This window comes from Meriones unguiculatus, chromosome 6 (genome assembly GCF_030254825.1).
Source record: "Meriones unguiculatus strain TT.TT164.6M chromosome 6, Bangor_MerUng_6.1, whole genome shotgun sequence".
Taxonomy (NCBI): domain Eukaryota; kingdom Metazoa; phylum Chordata; class Mammalia; order Rodentia; family Muridae; genus Meriones; species Meriones unguiculatus.
The window spans coordinates 93,312,770-93,331,486 of record NC_083354.1 but is presented as its reverse complement, the minus strand read 5'-3'; the positions used below and the strand labels follow the sequence as shown (position 1 = coordinate 93,331,486).

The 18,717-nt window shown below is 38.4% G+C and overlaps 1 long non-coding RNA gene across 1 annotated transcript in view; it reads left to right on the top strand.

Annotated features, from left to right (window-relative positions):
- The window catches only part of LOC132654727 (uncharacterized), a 341,596-nt gene that overhangs the window by 234,964 nt on the left and 87,915 nt on the right, over window positions 1-18,717 (top strand). The window lies entirely within an intron of this gene.

The following is an 18,717-nucleotide window of genomic DNA, read 5'->3' as shown; positions in this document are numbered from 1 at the left end:
CCTGAGTTCAGCTCTCAGTCAAGATGGCTGTCTATTTCAAAATGGAGTTATACCCAGGCTAACTTAAACTCTTCAGTAGTTTGAGGATTACTGGTATTAGCTTTTCTTTGAAAGTCTCATAGAATTCAAGCTGAAATAATCTGGACCTGGGTTTTTGTTTGGTTGGTTGGTTTTAGTTTTTTGGGTTTTTTGTTTGTTTGGTTGGTTGGTTGATTGAGATACTTTTAATGAATGCTTTTGTTTCCTTAGGGATTATAGGACTATTTATAATGTTAACCTGATCTTGATTTAATTTTGGTAAATGGAATCTATCAAGAAAATCATCTATTTAATTTATATTTCCCCTTTTGAGGACTATAGTCTTTTGAAGTAAGACCAAGTGAATTTTTGGGTTTCCTCAGTGCCTGTTGTTATGCTTCATTTTATTTTCTAATTTGTTAATTTAAAAACAGTTTCTCTTCCTTTTAGTACATTTGTCTAAGGCTTTGTATATCTTGATGGTTTTCTTAAAGAAGCAGCTTTTAGTTTTGTTTGTTCTTTGTGTTATTCTCTTTGTTTCTAAGTTATTGATTTCTGCCCTGAGATTGATTATTTCAATCATATTTGGCATGTTTTCTTTGTGTTTTAGAGCTTTCAGATGTGCTGTTAGGTTGATAGTATTTGATCTCTCAACATTTTCCATTAATGCACTTAGTGCTATTAAATTTCCTATTAGTCCTGCTTTCACTGTGTCCCATAAGTTTGAGTATGTTATGCCTTCACTTTCTTTTTTTTTTTTCTTTTTTACTTTTTAAAAATGTATTTGTATTTTTATAAATTACAGTTTATTCACTTTGTATCTTCTCTGGAGTCCCCTCCCTCATTTACTCCCAATCCTACCCTCACTCCCTGTACTCCTTCCATGCCCCTCCCCAAGTCCACTGATAGCAGTGGACTTTTATTTCTGACCCTAACCTATGAGGTCTCATCAGGATGGCTGCACTGTTTTCCTCTGTGGACTGGTAAGGCTCCTCCCCCCATCGGGGGAAGGTGATAAAAGATCCAGCCAGTTCTTGTTAGAGACAGTTCCTGTTCCTATTACTAGGGAACCCACTGGAGACAGAGATGCCATGGGGTACATATATGCAGGAGTTCTAGGGGCTCTAGGTTATCTCCATGCATGGTCTATGATTTGAGCATCAGTCTCAGAAAAGACCCCTGTGCCCAGAATTTTTTGGTCTGTTGCTCTCCTTGTGGAGCTCCTGTCCCCAGCAAGTCTTCCTATTTCCCCCTTCTTTCATAAGATTCCCCTGAAATCTGCCCAAAGTTTGGCTATGAGTCTCAGCATTAACTTTGATACCTTGCTGGGTAGTCTTTCAACAGCCCTCTGTGGTAGGTTCCTGTCCTGTTCCCTGTTTTCTCCCTCTTCTAATGTCCATCCCCTTTGCCTTTCTGCATGAGGATTGATCATCATACCCATTGAATTTTTAAAAAATCTTTAATTTGAGGGACATCTAGGTTGTTCCCAGATTCTGGCTATTATGAATGATGCTCCTATGAACATAGTTGAGCAAATGTCTTTGTTGTATGGTTTAGCATCCTTTAGATATATGCCCAAGAGTGTAATAGTGGAACTTGTGGTAGCGTTATTCGTAATTTTCTGAGAAAGTACCAGATTGATTTCCAAAGTAGTTGGTACAAGTTTACATTCCACCAGCAATGGAGGAGGATACCCCTTTCTCTACATCCTCTCCAGCATGTGTTGTCACTTAAGTTTTTGATCTTAGCCATTCTCATGTATGTAAGATTGTTTCTTAGGATTGTTTTGATTTGCATTTCTGAAATGTCTAAGGACATTGAGCATTTCTTCAAGTATTTCTCTGCCTTTCAATATTCCTCTGATAAGAGTTCTCTGTTTAGCCCTGTACCTGATTTTTTTTTCAATGCAGTTTATTCAGGAACCTTGAACAATCATCTGACCCTGGAGAAAGCCATCCCACAGCTTAAATAGCCTCTGGGTAGCCAACCCCAGCGTGCCACGTGGGCAATGCAGATAGGTCCACATACACGGAAGCAAGCCAAATCCTCAGCCTTAGCCAAATATGGAGTTGTTTGTGATAAAGAGCACTCACCATCGGGAAGGGTGGAAAGCAGAAACCAGCTCCATCTTTAAGGCGCTGCATAATTAGTTTAGTTGCTTTGTTGTTTAACTTCTTGGGATTGTTATATATTAGAATATAATATATTCTTCACATTAGCCCTTTGTGAGATATAGGTTAAGATCTTTTTCCAGTCTATAGGCTTTTGTTTTGTTCTGATAACAGTGTGTTTTGCTTTACAGAAGCTTTTCGTTTTTATGAGTTCTCATTTATTGATTGTTGATCTAAGAGCCTGTGCTGTTGGTGTTCTGTTCAGAAATTGTCTCCTGTGCCAGTGAGGTGAATTGTGGTACATTTACACAATGGAATACTACTCAGCATTTAAAAACAAGGAAATCATGAAATTTGCAGGCAAATGATGAGAATTAGAAAAGATTATCCTGAGTGAGGGAACCCAGAAGCAGAAAGACACATATGGTATATCCTCCCTTATACCTGGACTATTATTTTATAATATATGGCCAATCCTTAGCCATATATTATAAAATAAACATACTAAAATCTATAGTCCTAAAGAAGATTAACAACAAACAGTAACCTAGGGATGAGGCTGAAACCTCATTCAGAAGGTCAAACAGGATAGACATTGGACGTAAGAGAAGATAAGGAATAGGAGCCCTCTGAAAGACTCTACCCATCAGGGTATGAAAAGAGATACTGAGACTCATAGCCTAACTTTGGGCAGAGTGCAGGAAACCTTATGGAAGAAGAGGGAAAAAGAATTTGAGGAGATCCACAGTGATACCAACAGAGCCAAGAAACTTGGGCCTAGTAGACCTATACTCCAACCAAGAACCATTCATGAAGGGACCTACACCCCTTGTTCAGTTTCCAAGTGGGTTCCCTAGTAATGGGGGCAGGGGTTCTCTCTGGCATGAACTTAGTAGCTGGCTCTTCAATCACCTCGCCCTATTGGGTGCTACCTTGCCAGGCCTCAGGGGAAGTTGATGCACCAGCCTTGATGAGACTTGATAGACTAGGGTCAGATAGAAGGGAAGGAGGACCTCCCCTATTAGTGAACTAGGGAAGGGGCATAGGGGGAGAATAAGAAGGGTGGGTGGGAGTGGTTGGAAATGAGGGAAGGCCCACAGCCAGGATACAAAGGAAATATATTGTAATAAATAAATAAATAAACAACTAAAATAATAAATTGTATAAAATATCTTTAATTTGTTTTCTGTTTCTTTCTTGATGAAGTGGTGATTATGTAGAGATTTGTTCAGTTTCCATGAGTTTGTAGGCTTTCTGCTGTTTCTATTTTTGTTTAATTCTACCTTTATTCCAAGGTGGTCTGATAAGATACAAGGGCATATTTCAATCTTCTTTTATCTGTTGAGGCTTGCTTTTGGACAGAGTATGTATGTGATTAATTTTGGAGCAGTTTCCATGTTGTGCTGAGAAGAAGATATACTTTTTGTGTTTTGTTGAAATGTCCTATATGTATCTTTTTGGTCCATTTGATTCATAATGTCAGTTAGTTTCATTGTTTCTCTGTTTTCTTTCTGTTTGTTGACCTGGCAATTAGTTTGAGTGTGGTGTTGAAGTCTCCCACTATTAATTTTTGGAGTTCAATGTGTAATTTAAGCTTCAATAATGTTTCTTTTATGAATATGGGTGCCCTTGCATTTGGGGCATAACTGTTCAGAATTGAGACATCATTTTTGTAAATTTTTCCCTTGAGGCATATGAAGTACACTTTCCTATATGATTTGATTACTTTTGCTTGAAAGCCTATTTTAATTGATATTGGAATATCTATTTATGCTTGGTTCTTGGATTTATTTGCTTCAAATTTCTTTTTCCAGCCCTTTACTCTCAGGCAATGTCTATCTTTGTTGTTGAGTTGTGTTTCTTGTATGCCCCAGAATTACGGATCCTGTTTTCGTATCTACTTTGTTAATCTGTGTGTTTTTATTGGGGAATTAAGTCTATTGATGTTGATACTTATTAATGACCAATAATTATTGTTTTCTTTAATTTTGTTATATGTGGTTCCAATATTAGTGTGTGCTTCCCTTCTTTTGTTTTAACAAAATGAAAATCCCAACTGTTTTATTTTACCAGTAATGATTCAGGAGCTAGACACTGGTGTGAAAACCTGCAAGCTCAGAGAGACAGAAAAACACCCAGCTGATTTTTCTTCTCAGCTGACATACTGACGGAAAAAAAAAATGTTCACTATCTCAGTTGATATCCTAAGAGATAAAGGCCAAAAGAACTGAAGGCCTTGCTAGGTCAAAGGCCAGAGAACTAGCTAAAGCTAAAGAACTAGAGCACAAAGTTTTTGTTTTTGTTTTTCTTTAATTTTTTTTCTCCATGCTGTCTTATATACCCCTCAACTTGAGCTCTCTCTGTCAGCTGGTTTCTTGCTCTGCCTTTGACGTGGGGTCAAATTTAAAATCTTAAATTCTATGTACAGGAAGCTCTTGTATGCTAGGGATGCTGAACCACAGTTTTATGCTAGGGATGGCTGAACCACAGCCTAAGCACCTGTTTATAATAAACAGAAATTTCTTGGATTAAAGGTGTTTGATAGGGTACAACCACACCAAACAAAAAAACAGGGTTTTACAGTTCACACTTTTGGTGTTTCCAAGGGGATCAAATATCCTGCAACAATTTCCTGTGTTTCTTGAGTTGTTGTGTTGGGCTTTTCTTTCCAGTATCCACTGTAGGCCTGAGTTAGTGGAAAGATATTGTTTAAATTTAGTTTTGTCATGGAATATCTTATTTTCTTAATCTATGGTGATTGAAATTTTTGCTGGGTATAGTAGTCTAGGCTGACATCTGTGATCTCTTAGGGAATACAAGATATCTGCCCAGGTGCTTCTGGCTTTTACAGTTTCTGTTGAGATGCCTGTTATAATTCTAATTAGTCTGCCTTTATATGTTACATGCATTTTATCCCTGTGGCTTTTAATATTCTTTCTTTGCTCTGTACATTTAGTGTTTTACTTAGTATGTGGTAAGAGGTTTTTTGTTTTGCTTTGTTTTTTTCTTTTTTAGTCCAATCTATTTGGTGTTTTGTAAGACATCTCTTTCTTTATATTAGGAAAATTTTCTTCTGTGATTCTGTTGAAGATTTTTTTCTTGACTTTGGAGCTGGAAATATTCTTTCTCTATTCCTATTATTCTTAGGTTTAAACTTCTTATGGTGTCTAAAATTTCCTGAACGTTTTGTTGTTGCTGTTATTAAAATGTTTTTAGATTTACATTTTCTTTGACCAGTGTATCAATTTTGTCCATCTTATCTTCTATGCTTAAGATTCTCTCTTCCATCTCTTGTATTCTGTTGGTGATGCTCACTTCTGTAGTTCCTGTTTCTTGTTCTTAGGTTTTTCCATCTCCAGGAATGCCACAGAATATCTTTTCTTTATTGATTTTATTTCCCTTTTGAACTTTTGGACAGTTTTATTCATTTCTTTCTTTTGTTTTCTTGTATTTTTCAGTATTTCTTTAAGAGATTTATTCATTTCCTTCAAATTTTGATTTTATTTTCCTGTATTTCTTTGAGGGGGGGTTATTAGTTTCCTGTTTAAAGGCCTCTATTGTATCCATAAGATTAAAGATTTTGTGTGTGTGTGTCTGTGTGTGTGTGTGTGTGTGTGTGCTTCATGTGTGTTTTTTAATTCAGAGCTTGTAGTAGGATAGCTGGGTACTGGTAGTGTCATATTGCTCTAGATTTTGTTGCATGTGTTCTTATGTTGTCCTCTGGCCATCTGTTTGTCCCTGGTTTTGGCATTCTTGGAGGTTCCTGGTAGTCCCTGATTGCTGACTGCTCTGCTATTTGCACAGAAGGCACAGATCAGAACTCACTACTACTGTTAATCCCCATGGCTGCTGTATCTTAAGCTAAAGGTGGGACTCTGCTGTTAGTTTCCAATGGTGGTTGTCTCTGGGGCTACAGTCAGAGCTGGAGCCTGGGAACTGGCTGGCTGATGTCACAGAACCACCCTCAATGCAGGTGGTATTCCCCGATACCATTCCCCAATGGCTTCTGCATCTTGAACTAAAGGCAGAACTCTGCTTGTAGTTTCCAATGGCTGCTGTCTCTGGAACTGCAGGCAGAGATAACACCCAGGAACTGGTGCACTGAGGTTACCAAACAGACCTCACCTCTGCATTTAGTCTCCATTGAATGTCTCTAGGATGGCAAGCAGAGCTGTTCCTGGGGAACTGGAGTGTGGAGATCATGGAACAGATCTCACTGCTGCTGATAATCCGAAAGTGCTGCCAACTCTGGGATTGCAGACAGAATTCAGCTGGTAGTCTCCAATGACTGTTCTCTCTCTCTCTGTGATACTAGTTTTTAAGGACTAGAACTTCATATTAAATCATTAAATAAGGTCCATCGACACAATACCTTATGTAAGAGTTTAAATATATATAGTATGTTGTAACAAAAATACCTCAAATTTGTATCAATATACAATAATCTGCACCAACATAAAATATTTGAGAATAATAGTTGTTCTTTAGTTTAAGAGTGGATTCAATACTTCACCCTTTTATCCCTTTATTTCTCTATCTCTCACTTTTTTCTTTAATTCTTCCTCGCTCTGTTTTCCTTCAATACTAGATAGGAGAGGAAAAAAAGGATAGAAGAAAGAAAAAGAAAGAAAAAAATAGATTCCATAATCTAACCTCATTTATTTTGTTTCCTTCTTGACCATGGTCATTATCAGCTTGTGAACTACCCCCTTTAATGATAATAAACACCCGTCATCAATGGAATGACCGAAACCAACCCATCCCACATTCTGGGTACGAGTCACCTCCAGGGTAACACTTTTCCTTACCTACATTTGGAAGTTAAGACATCCCTAATACACGCTGATTTAGTTCAGCAGTTATTTTTTTCATAATCCATTGTCTCTCAGCAGGTGTAATTTTTTTGTTCTCATTTTTTTGTTTGCTTGCTTGTTTTTTTTTTTTTTTGTTTGTTTGTTTGTTTGTTTGGTTGGTTGGTTGGTTGGTTTTCTTGAGACAGGGTTTCTTTGTATAGCCTTGGCTGTTGTGGATTCACTTTGTAGACCTGGCTGGGTTCAAACTTCCAGAGATCTGCCTGTCTCTGCTTCCCCCAGTGATGGAATTACAGAGGTGTGCCATGAAGCCTGGATTCAGCAGCTCTGTTATCTGTCTCATTGACATTTAAAAAACTTAAAGTGAATAGAGCATTATTTAATCTAGCTCTGGGCGATCCCTTATCTCCTTTCTGTTTTATGATAGTTGAATGATAAACTCCTGCTATATTTAATGATAAACTCCTGCTATATTTTTCCATAAGTGATTGTTCTGTAGGATTGTGAGATATATTTGTAATAATTTCCGTGCTATAATGTCAAAATATTGTTGTACATTATTGGATATATATGTTGTAGCACCATTGGCTTTAATTTGTAAAGGCATTTCTAAGATAGCCACTATCTCTAATAAATGTACAATCTCAGAATAATTTTTTTTCAGAATTTAAGGCAAAAGCCCATTGGAATTCAAAATATGAATTTAAGACATGGTGCACATTTTTAGCTTTCTAAACTCTTCAAAATGAAACATGCAAGCTAAGGTAACATTGAACATTATCTGTATTTTAAATTCAGTATATAGACCTTCTTCTAGAAATTGATCCTGGACAATATAAATATAATAACCAGTCTGACCATGTTGGTTTATAGCTGATATTTTGGATCTAGCATCCCTATGGGTTGCCATTCTATAATTTTCTTTAGCCTTTGTGGATTTCTCTCATCTGGATCTACCATTTTTACAATCATTCTAGATTCCAGATTTGATTCCTGTGAAGAATATTTTATTTAAAAAATCCTTTAAGCTCTTAGTTTTTTTGGCCTCCATTTTTGCATTTAATTTTTTAGCCCTTTTTTCTCTAAGTTTATTTTCTTCTGATCTCTCTTAATGAGGATATGTAAAATTGCAATTATTATTGAAAAAAATAGTTATTTGTATCCTGATATGTGAAACAAAAGCATATAAGATCCAGATTCATTGTGTCATTGCAATTTCCATTTTTTAACACAGATTTTTTTTTAAATCTTTAACTCTTAAGGACTTCTCAAGTATCTTACCAAATCTGTTAACTTTTCAGCTTTTCCTGTCATTTCCACATGTTCATCTTTCATGTTGCACTGGCTACCTCCAACCCCTTCAGGTGGGTGCCTCCATCTGACTATAAGTAGTTTCAGGTTTCTACAGTGTGGACTCAAATTGGGCTGCACTTTTCAAACAGGCCACCTCACTTTCTCTATTTCAATCATTGATCCTTCTCCGAAACTGTGCTGCATTTGGAAAAAGCCACAGCTAATCTGCCCTGAAGATCCAGTATGAGAGAGTCTGAAGTGAAGCGATGGCTCTTGCCAGCTTCAGGGGCTTCCTTTTAAAACAGCCACGCACCTTCTACATAGGTATGAAACTGTGTTCCATGAAGGAATTCTCAGGCATTAAGCCAAAATTATTATTTGTTTAAATTTCATTTTATTTACTTTACATCCCAAGGGTGCCCCTTCCTCCTTTTTTTCTGAATGCCTCCTTCCCCTCCTTCCACCTTCCTTCTTTCTTTTCCCCCCAGAAAAGGGGAGCCCCCTCTGTATTAATCTTCTCCAGCACATCAAATCACATCAGGACTGAGCATATCCTGATCTCCTGAAACCAGGCAAAGCAGCCCTGCTAGGGGGAAGTGATCCAAAAGAATAGAGTCCGTGTACGAAACAGCCCTCCACCCCTCCACTCAAAGACCAAGCTGCCTATCGGCCACAGGTGCTCATGGAGCCTAGGTTCAGATCATGCATGTTCCTTATTTGATGCCTCAGTCTCTGAAAGCTCTCATGGGACTGAGTTAGTTGTCTCTGTTGGTCTTCTTGTGAGGTTCCTGTCCCCTCCAAGTAATTCCATCTTTTTCCTAGCTCTTCCACAAGACTCCCAAATCGCTGCCCATGCTTGGCTGTAAGTCCCAGCATCTGTCTCCATCGTCTGCTTGCTGGAGCATCCCAGATAACAGCCAAGTTAGATTCCTGTCTACAAGCAAGACAGACTATCATTATTAGTATCAGGGGCTGGCTCTATACTGTTGGCTGGGTCTCAGATTGGGCCACCATTATTGGTTAGACTTATTCTCAATCTTTGTTTTCTCTTTATCCCTGTACTTCTCGTAGGCAGGGTAATTTTTGGATCAAAGATTTTGTCAGTGAGTTGTTGTTTCCCTCTTCCTGCCTAGCTAAGAGGTGGTTACTTCAGTCTTCATGTCCTCTTCTTTCCCCATTATGAGCCTTAGCTTGAGTCAAACCCATATCCTCCCAGGAGCCTGTCTCAGGCCTCCAGCTTGACAAAGAGATGCTCCCCACCCCAGTTTCCTTTCTTGTTCCCAGGCCCATTCTCCCCACATCAGTATCCCACCACATTTCATCTCCTGCCCAGTTCTACTCTTCATCCTCTTCTGCTGTTTATTCAATTTCCCCTTCTGAGTGACATTCTGGCTCCCTCCTTTGGGCCTGCCTTGTTACTTAGCTTCTTTGGGTCTGTGGATTGTAGTATGGTTATCCTGTACTATAAGTCTAATATCCGCTTATAAGTGAGTACATAACATGTGCGTCTTTTTGGGTATGGGTTACCTCTCTAAGGGTGATCTTTTCTAGTTTCATACATTCGCCTGCAAGTCTAAATTCTAAGAGCTCATGCATTGGACACCATTTTGTAACCATGGGCTGTTAGACCTGTACCCTGGTTCCTGACATAAAAACTCTGAGACTTTATTATATATGAATAAATGCATAGGTATAAGCTTTGTATCATTCTCCAACTAGCTAACAATTTATATTACTCATTTAATCTATTCATGTGTCTCAGGATACACTTGGGAGACTGTTGCATTATAGAGCTCTGCCATTCCTGGGCTCTTGGGTCGCAGGAAACCCTTGGGACATGGTCCCATGTCAGAGCTGGGACACCTTCCCAGGCCTCTGAGTTGTGAGTTTCCAGGACACCCTCCTATCTGACTACCAGAAGGGCACGCCAACAATGACAAAAACAACTAGGATGGTAAATTATCTATTACTTATAAAAAAACACATTAGCAGTTTGTAGTCTGTGGTACATATACCTTGAACCAGTTTATTTACTAATTATGTTAATTATTGATGTGCAAAATATTTTAGGTGTATTAAGTTTATTTTTTGTAGTTTATTATTTCTTTTATTTATTTATTATTTTTCGATACATTCACTTTGTATCCTGGCTGTGGGCCTTCTCTCATTTCCAACCAGTCCCACTCTCCCTCCCTATTCTCCCCCTATACCCTTTCCCTAGCCCACTGATAGGGGAGGTCTTCCTCCCCTTCTAACTGATCCTAGCCTATCAACTCTCATCAAGGTTGGCTGTATCAACTTCCCCTGTGGCCTGGCAAGGCAGCACCCACTAAGGGGGTGTCATCAAAGAGCCAGCCACTGTGTTCATGCCAGAGACAACACCTGTCCTTCTTATTAGGTAACCCACTTGGATACTGAGCAGGGGGTGTAGGTCCTCTTCATGCATGGTCCTTGTTTGGAGTATAGGTCTCTGCAGGATCCACTGGGCCCAGGATTTTTGACTCTGTTGGTGTCCTTGTGGATATCCTGTCTCCTCCAGCTCTTTTTATCTCACTTTTCTTCCATAAAGTTTTCTGCACTCTGCCCAAAGTTTAGCATTTTATCCAAACACTAACTTTCATCTCTAAACATGAATTCTCCATAAGATATCTAAATAGCTATCACATATATATGCCTTTTACATAAACACACACACATATATATGTAGAGAGAGGGAGAGAGAGAATTAACAGGTAAAATATTATAAGATCTACATAATTAAAAGCATATTCTCTATAATATTTGTTAATCTAACTCTTGTTCATCTATTTTCTATTAGGCTTTCTTAAAAATTTCACAGAACTATGGATATGGTTCAGTCGTTAAAAGCACTCACAGCTCCTGCAGAGGTCCTTGATTTAGTGTTCCTCATCCACATGGTAGCTCACAAATATCCAGAACTACAGTATCAAGTAATCAAACGTTCTCTTCTGATGTCCAAGGCATAGGTAATCCCAATACCCATAAACCACATATACATATCAATGTATTTTATAACATTTACTGCCAAATCTATGCTAAGTAGTAAAGATGCATCATGTATCATAGTTTAGACACTAATTGTAGTTATTGATACTAACAATATAAGAAATGCAAATGAAACAAACAACAACAAAAATAAGCAAAACAAATGTTCCATTAAATGGTAACAGCTTAACAGCTAAGGCTCATGCTGCACTATAGGGCCCACATGGCTTTTTTCTTTTGTGAGTTCCTGTTTAAACTCATGCTTACATGACCACACAGCTTTAAATATTCATCCCTTCATTCAATTTTATTTTCCAGTTAAAAATTAATCTTCTGTAGCCCATAGATTTCTTTTTGTACATGTACTATTTTAATAAATATTTGCTAGTCATCAGCTTAAGCTATTAGTAAGGTTTCCAGCCATCTACAGACTACTAGTAGTTAAACTATGGAAGTGAGAAGTGATGTTAAATATGCATTTCTTTCATGATTTGTGTTTGGCAGCTTTAATGTATGCCTCATATTGTGAAAGGTTGCAATGAATTTCCTAAGAAAATCCATACATTTTGGAATATGAAACTGAATATTTCTAGTTCCTGTTCATATAACCAATATTTTTAGAAAAATAAAAGGATATTATCCCTTAGAAGGCAAGGATCTTGAAGGTTTGGCTAAAGGATAGACTGCACTAAGTTTATGAGAGAACAAAACTTGTGTGTAAATTACCTTCTCTATTTTTCATATTTGCTAAAAGGTCAATAATAACTTGCTAAAGAATAATATTAGAGGGTAATTGCAACCGGACTTACTTTCTCATGATTCTGAAGGCTAGAAAGCCAAATGAGCATTGTCACAGAGTTGGTGTCTTCAGAAGCTGATCTTTTTGGTTTACAGATGCCACATTTTTGAAGTAGTCGCTCAATATTTTCTCTGTGTCCATCCCAACCATCTCAATCTTTACAAGATCAAAAGACCATACTGTATTATGGCCTTATCCTTTGGCTTTCATTTAGGTATAATTTTGATCACCTTGTTTCTAAACACAGTTGCAGTGGGTTCCATGGAACATAGTTTGCTCTGTAACATGTTTATTTTGTTTCTATACTGTCATTAGGTGAATGTGAGCAATGGCCACAAAATAAAGAACTAAATTCAAACATAAGTACGTAAGAAAGTTGAAGGGCAGAGATGTGAAAGAGACCATCTTTGATGATGCCTCCATTTGCCATGTAACTAATATACAAGCTCAGGTCTTCTCAACTTCAGTTTCAGTGAGATCACTTCTACTGATAACAACATGGATAAACTCCCGAATATAAAACAAATCCCACTACAACTGGGCACTGTTTGGTTTTGCATGTCCTGAAAACAGTAACACCTTATTAAATTTTCATTAAATAATGCTAATATATGCTTGCAAAGTAGCTCTATTTTCAGGATTAAATCATTTTCTTCAGGTGATCAGATTTTGTTTTTCTATCACAAAAAATTCACAGGGATAACTAAAGATTTTAAATAATGTCTTTATGCTGTTTCACTCCAGTGTTAGAGCATCTGCATTGATTTTAACATACTACATTAAGGCCTCTAACCTCACAGGACCTAGGCTAAATGTGTCTCAGATTATCATGTGGTTCATAAGCACAATGTAGAATGTAAACACTAATAGAAAGAGTTCTTTATGAATCTGTAACTTTAGAACCTTTGGTGTGGTCAGTTGGCCACTGCCTCTTCTAATTTTTATCTCGAACCTGTAATTTCAGGTTACGTATTCTGAAGAAATGAAGATCTGGGAACTGTTATAGCTACACAGGAGGCTAAGCCAGAAGCATCAGAAGATTATGGTCAGCCTGGGAAACTTAGTGAGCCTTCTCTCACCAAGTATTATGGGCAACACTAATTATTCTCACTACATTATTTAAAAAAGAGAAGGAGGAGGATTGAGAGAAGGAGGATGAAACAGACATAGAGGAGGAATGGGAAAATTTACATTTGACAGGAAGCTGGAAAGGGGCTATATTGAAAGGCTCAGGAGACAGTTGAAAGGTAGAAATGTCAGTGGATATAATAACATAATATTGCATACCTGTAAGAAATTCTCAATGAATAAAATTTTTGTAAATATTTGAAGTGGGACGAAGTCTAGGGCTATTGCTCAGTTAGTTGCAGGATGCTTGCCTTGTATTCATAAAACCTTAGGTTCTTAGAAAGACAGATGGGATGTGCATTGAACGTATGACAGGAGTCTACTGAGCACATCTGAAAGACTCTAACTAGCAGCGTTTTCAAAGCAAAGACTCATGACCAAACCTTTGGCAGAGTACAGGGAATCATAAGAAAGAAGGGGAGTTAGTCTGATATGGAAAGGATAGGAGCTCCACAAGGACCAAATATATCTGGGCACAAGGTCTTTTCTGAGACTGACATTCAACCAAGGACCATGTATGGATATAAACTAGAACCCCGCTCAGATGTAGCCTGTGGTAGCTCAGTAACCAATTGGTTTCCCAAAGTGAGGGGAACAAGGACTATTTCTAACAGGAACTCAATGATTGGCTCTTTGGCCTCCCCACCCCTCAAGGGAGGAGCAGTCCTGTTAGGCCACAGAGGAGGGCTTTGCAGCCAGTCCTGAAGATACCTGATAAAACAGGATCAGATGAATGGAGAGGAGGTCCCCCCCATCAGTGGACTTGGAAAGGGGCATGGTGGGGATGATGGAGGGAGGGAGGGACTGGGAGGGAATGAGGGATCGGGATATAGAGTTAATAAAATGTAACTGATAAGAAAAAAATAAAATTAAAAAAAAAATAAAACCTTAAGTTCAATCTGTAGAGCTACCAAGGGGAAAAATTGAAATTTGAAAATAATAACTTCTGCCCTAAAGATTAAACCGTATTTCCTTCAGCACTCTGTGGTCACCTGCTCTCCAGAATTTACTTGTCTCTGACCTCAGCATATAGATAATTTTTTGTTTTGTTTCTGTTTCTGTTATTATTATTATTTACAATTTATTCATTTTGTATCCCATTGTAGCCCCCTCCCTCATCTCTTCCTGGTCCCTCACACCCTTCCTTATCCCACTTTCCTAGTTCAATGATAGTAAAAATACTCCTCCACAACTGTCTGACCCTAGCCTATTCAGGTCACATCAGGACTGCCTGGATCCTCTTCCTCTGTGGGCTGTCTAGGACACATCAACAGGAAGAAGTGATCAAGGAGCAAGTAGCCATGTTTTTGTCAGAGACTGTCTCTTCTTCCCTTACTAGAAGACCCACAGGGAGACTGAGCTGTCTATGGGCTACATCTGAGAAGGGGGTCTAGGTTATCTATAGGCACATTCTTTGGTTGATGCATCAGTCTTTGCAATCACTGATGGGCCCAGATTTTCTTGGCTTTGTTGATCTCCTTTTGGGTCTTCTCCCCTCTGTGTTCTTCTACAGCCCCATTCTTCTTTAAGACACCATGTGTTCTGTCCAAAATTTGGCTGAGAATTTCTGAATCTTTTTGATCCCTATCTGGGTGGACTCTTTTAGAGAATATGTATGGTAGGTTCCCATCCTGTTCCCTCTCTCCAACCGCTACTGGTAGCTATCCCATCCACAAAAAAGCCCATGGCAAGATGGATTCAGAGCAGAATTTTAACAGGCCTTCAAAGAAGAGCTAAATTCAATAATCTAAATATTTCACAAAATAGAAAAATAAGGAGCATTACCAAACTCATTCTATTAGGCCACAGTCATGTTGATACCCTGGACCACACAAAAACCCAACAACAACAAAAAAGAATTTCAGATCAATCTCTCTTATGAACATTGACACAAAAATACTCAATGGAATACACTGAAACCAAATCCAAGAATATGTAAAATATATCATCCACTATGACCACCAGGCATGCAAGGGTGGTTCAATACACGGAAAACAATCAATGTAACCCACCATATTTAAAAAAAAATGAAGGAGAAAAACCACATGATCATCTTCTTAGATGCCGAAAAAGCATTTGACAAAATCCAACACCCATTTATGTTTAAATTTTTGGAGAGATTAGAGATACAAGGCACATACCTTAAGATAGTAAAGACAATATAGAGCAAGCCTATAGCCAACATCAAACTAACTATAAAGAAACTCAATCAATCCCACTGAAATCAGGGACAAGTTAAAGCTTCCCACTCTCTCTGTATCTCTTCACCATAGTCCTGGAAGTCCTAAATAGAGCAATGAAACAACTAAAGAAAATAAAGGGATACAAATTGGAAAAGAAGTTAATGTATCACTACTTGCAGATGATATGACAGTATATATGACTGAACACAAATATTCTACCAGAGAACTCCTTCTGCTGATATACAGCTTCAGCAAAGTGGCTGGATATAAAATTAACAACAACAACAATTATCAGTAGCCCTCCTTTATACAAAAGACAAACAGGGGGAAACAACATCTTTCATTATAGCCACAATTAACATAAAGCACCTTGGTGTAACTCTAATCAAGCAAGTGAAAGACTTGTGTGTGTATGTAACCTTCAAGTCTTTGAAAAAAGAAATTGAAGAAGATATCAGAAGATGGAAAGATCTTCTATGCTTGTGGATTGGTAAGTTTAACATACTAAAAATGGTCATTCTATCTAAAGCAATCTATAGATTTATTGCAGTTCCCATCAAAATAACAACACAATTCTTTACAGAGATTGAAAGAACAATTCTCAACTTCACATGGAAAAACAAAACAAAAAAACAAAAAAAACAGAATAGCACTTAAAAAAATCCAGTACAATGAAAGATCTTCTGGTGGTATCTCCATCTCTGATCTCAAGCTGTCCTCTAGCACATGGAAATAAAAACTGCATGGTACTGGCAGAGAAAAGAACTGGACAATCAATGGAATCAAACTGAAGTTCCAGAAATAATCTCAAATATCTATGCACACTTGATTTTTTAACAAAGAAGCAAAAAAAAAAAAAAAAAAAAAAAAAAAGGAAAAAAGACATCTTCAACAACTGGATTCTACATTTAAAAAATGCAAATAGATTAATTATCACACTGAACAACAGTAAATTCCAAGTGGATCAAAGATCTCAACATAAAATCAGACACACTAATCCTGTTAGAAGAAAAAAATGGGGAAGAGCCTTGACCTCATTGCCACAAGAGACAACTTTCTGAACAGAACACCAACAGCACAGGCTCTAAGATTAAAAATCAATAAATGGGCCCTTATGAAACTGAAAATCTTTTGTAAAGCAAAGGACACTGTCATCAGAACAAAAGGACAGCCTAGAGAAAGGGAAAATATCTTCACCAACCCTACATCTGACAAAGGGTTAATACACAGAATATATAAGGAACTCAATAGATTATACACCCCAAAATCAAATAATCCAATTAAAAATGGGATGCAAAGCTAAATAGAGAATTCTCAACAGAGGAGTATCAAATGACAGAAAAAAAAAAAGAAAAAGAAAAAAAAAACAATCTTAGGGAGAATGTTTATATCTCATTCAGAATGGCAAATAGAGACCAGAAACGGTGGAAGAGAGGTAATAGGATGGGGACCTACTATAGAGGACCATCTGAAAGGATCCACTGAACGGGATCAAATCAGATGCTGATACTCACAGCCAAACTTTGTGTAGAACTCAGGAAATCTTATGGAAGAAGGGGGAGATAGAAGGACACAGAGGGGTCAGGAGCTCCACAAAGGTATCAACAAAGCTAAAAATTGGAGCCTAGGGGACCTTGCAGAGACTGATGCAGCATCGAAAGACAATGCATGGAGAGGACCTAGACCTCCTGCTCAGATGTAGTCTATAGGCAACTCAGTCTCCATGTGCGTCTCTGAATAAGGGGAACAGGAACTGCCTCTGTCATGAAACTGGTTGCCTGCTCTTTGATCACTTCTCCCTGGTAATGCAACCTTGCTAGGCCACAGAGGAAGAGGATCTAGGCAGTCCTGATGAGATTTGATAAGCTATGGTCAGATGGCATGGGAGGAGAACTCCTCCTTTGAGTGGACTAAGGGAAGGTAATGCAGCATGAGGGAGAGAGTGTGGGGCTGAGAGGAGATGAGGGAGGGGTCTACAATTGGTATATAAAAAGAACAAATTGTAAAAAATTTAAAAATTTAGAAAAAGCAAGACTGATATCAAAGTTCAATGATTTTAATTTTAAAATCATTGAAGAATAAATGAGGACTTTTACACACTCATACACTCACACAAAAGAAAAAAGAAAAGAAAAGAAATGCTCAATGTCCTTAGTCCTCAGCGAAATGTAAATCAAAATGACTCTGAGATTCCGTCTAACACTCATCAGAATGGCTAAGGTCAAAAATTCAAGTGACAACACATGCTAGAGAGCACGTGGAGAAAGGGGAATCCTTCTCCATTGTTGGTGGGGATGTAAACTTGTACTATGACTTTGGAAATCAATCTGGTACTTTCTCAGAAAACTGGGAAAAGTGCTATCTCATGACCCAGCTTTACCACTTCTGGGCATGTATCTGAAATGTGCTCAACCTATGGATATTATCTCTTGCAACTACTCAAATCCTTCCCCTATGGAGGGAGGAAACATATTTCTTTGTCTTAGAGCCTGTCATCCTTCTGAAAGCCCCCATAAACAACTTTATTTCTGCTCAATAGCTCACTCATAGAGAAGTTATCAGTAAAGAACCATTCGTATAATTAAGTTAAATGAATACTACACATTTAAAACCAGAAATTCAGAAGACTGAGTAACAAGAAAGTGGATGAGGAGGATGAGGAGAGGGAACTAGGTCAGAGAGACTGTGGGGAAGAAGACAAGGGTGGGGATCAGATGTGGGGAGAGCAGAGTGGGAGGTGAGAGGGCTGGGAGAGATAAAGGGAACCTAGAAGTGAGGATATCTCTGAGACAAGCTAGGGACCCTGAACAGACTAGGCTCTTGGGGGGATAAGGGAATGACCCTAGCTGAGACATCTAGCTACAGGGGACATTGAGACTGGCCACCTCCTATCCAGGTGGAACTTTTAGTGAAGGGTGGGGGACACCAACTTACCCACAAAACCTTTTACCCGAAATTTACCCTGGCTACAGGATGTGGAGGGATAAAGATGGAGCACAGAATGGAGGAATGAGTAACCAATGGCTGAGAATGAGAATAAGACCCACCCCAGGGGAGAGAAATAATCCCGGACAATATTAAGGATGCTCTGCTATGCTTGCAGACAGCGTACCTAGCAGTGGCACGACTCTCCTCTGAGAGGGTGTACCCAGCAGAATATCGAAACAGATATTGAGACTCATAGCCAAACATTAGACGGACACAAGCCTCGGGGTGTGTTGTGCAGAAATGCGCGGAAGGATAGAACATCCCAGGAGGGTCAAGAATTGCTTAATAAGACCAACAGTGTCAACTATAGAGACTGAAGCACGGACCAAAGAGCACGCATGGACTGGAGCCAGCCCCTGAAACACATGTCACTGCTGGGC